Raw genomic sequence first — 2,500 nt, forward strand, 5'->3', positions numbered from 1 at the left:
ACAGTATTAGCGCTGTAGCTTGGCCAATCCCTATCCGTTCACGATGGTTTGCATACTGTTGGAAAGGTATTTGCAGCCTCTACCAACCCTCCTTCAACCCATGAGTAGTTGACTACAAATCTGCTGACTTTTGATAGTAAATACTCTTGGCAGTTAACTTTTACTGAGTTTTTTTTCAAAACTTTGCCAGATTGTAGGGACCATTACTAGGTCTTACTGCCCAGTTGACACTACTGCTCTCAAGTCAAAGGTTGACTCACAAAACGTGAAATACTGCGGAAACCAGAGTCTTTTGAAACAGTGTTAGCGCTGTAGAGGGGCCAGTTTTGATCGGATTGCAATGGTTTGTATATGGCTGGAAAGGTATTTTTATTCCCTACCATCTGGCCTTTCAACCCAAAAGCAGTCTCATACAAATCCACTGACTTTTATTAATAAATACTTGGGCAGTTAGAGTTTACTGACTTTCTATGTTGTGGATAATTAGGCAGATATGCTCATCTTCTACCAACTTGCATTCAACCCATGAGTAGTTTTATACAAATCCATTGACTTTTGTTATTAAACAACTCTGGCAGTTAGTTAGAAGCAGTATTAGCACTGTATTGTGGTCAAAATCTAATTGTTCGCAGTAAGCTTACCTTTGGCCCAGGTTGTAGGGACCATTACTAGGTCTTACTGCCCAGTTTATACTAGTGCTTCAAAGTCAATGGTTGGCTCAAAAAAGGGCAAATACTGCGGAAACCAGAGTCTTTTGAAACAGTGTTAGCGCTGTAGCGGGTTCAGTACCCATCGGATCGCAATGGTTCGCACACCGTTAGAAAGGTAATCAGGTGCTCTATAAACTTTGCCTTCAACCCATGAGTGGTTTCATACAAACCACCGACTTTTATTAGACAATACTCCGGCAGTTAAAGTTAAATTTTCACTGACTTTGATAATTAGGCAGATATGCTCATCTTCCACCAACTTGCTTTCGACACACAGGTAGTTGACTACAAATCCATTGACTTTTACTAGTTAATAGGTGGGGCAGTTAGAACAGTATTAGCGCTGTAGCTTGGCCAATCCCTATCCGTTCACGATGGTTTGCATACTGTTGGAAAGGTATTTGCAGCCTCTACCAACCCTCCTTCAACCCATGAGTAGTTGACTACAAATCTACTGACTTTTACTAGTCAATAATAGGTGGGCAGTTATAACAGTATTAGCACTCTAGTGGGGTCAAATCTTACCCTCTCGTAATGACTTGCATACTATTAGAAAGGTAATTTTGACCTCTACTCTACAAACTTGAATTCAACCTTACGGCTCGTTGACTACAAATCTATTGACTTTTGTTAGTAAATACTCTGGGCAGCTAAGTTTTCACACTTGGGACTATTGTGACCCTTTGGGAGGACCGGGCCCTAAAGTGAAATTTTCAAAACTTTGTCAGGTTGTGGAGGCTTTCGCTAGGTCTTACTGCCCAGTTTATACTAATGCTTCAGAGTCAATAGCTGAGCCACAAAACCACTAATACTCTCTGAGGCGTCAAATCTTATCGGTTCACAATGGCTTGTATATGAAAGGCATTTTTGACCCTACTTGACTTTTTGTTCAGTAAATACTCCTTGGCAGTTAAACTAAAAGTCAAGGAGATAAAAACTGATTCAAAATAGTAGTAGTATGATTAGATGAAGGTAAAAACAAGATAGCTCGCTCACCTTACTCCCATCTCTCCCAAAGAGACCGGCCCTAAAGTAAGACATTGCTTGCTCCCCTGAAGGAAAAGGCAAGTCTCTTTCCCCCCCCCTTCTGGCCGCCTCTGCCTCTGCCTTTTCTTACCCTTGGGAGCTTGACAGACTGACTCTTACCCAGCCTGCCTGCAAGCCCCAAAGGCCAGGAAAGCCCAAGGCCCCTCCAAGCTCCCCTTGCTCCCTGGTCTCTGAAGATAGGTGAGAACCAAGTTCATATTCGGACAAAACTAACCAAGGGCAGTTAGTGTCCACAGAAGCCAAGCGCTAATAAAGTACCAAGTCGTCATGTCCATACATTCCAATACTCCTTCCATATAATAGGAAAAAGGGGTTGCTCAGCCACCCCTAGGGAACAAATCACACAAAAGTGTGAAAACAGGTGTCCACAATTTTCGCGCTCGAAATTATTTCCTTTTTAGGAAACCTAGAGTTTATTAGCACTGTAGCTTGGTCGAATCTTATCTGTTCATGCTGATTCGCACACCGTTAGAAAGGTCCTTTTAGCCTCCACAAACCTGCTTTCAACCCACGAGTAGTTGATTACAAATCTACTGACTTTTGTCAGTAAATACTCTGGGCAGTTAAGTTTACTGAGTTTTTTCAAAACTTTGCCAGGTTGTAGAGACCATTACCAGGTCTTACTGCCCAGTTTACACCAATGCTCCAAAGTCAATGGTTGACTCACAAAATCACAAATACTCGGAAACCAGAGTCTTTTGAAACAGTGTTAGCGCTGTAGAGAGGTCAAACCTATCCGTTCA

This window comes from Mycena indigotica, assembly GCF_014461135.1.
Source record: "Mycena indigotica strain 171206Taipei chromosome Unknown Mind.scaff0004, whole genome shotgun sequence".
In the NCBI taxonomy this organism is placed as follows: Eukaryota; Fungi; Basidiomycota; class Agaricomycetes; order Agaricales; family Mycenaceae; genus Mycena; species Mycena indigotica.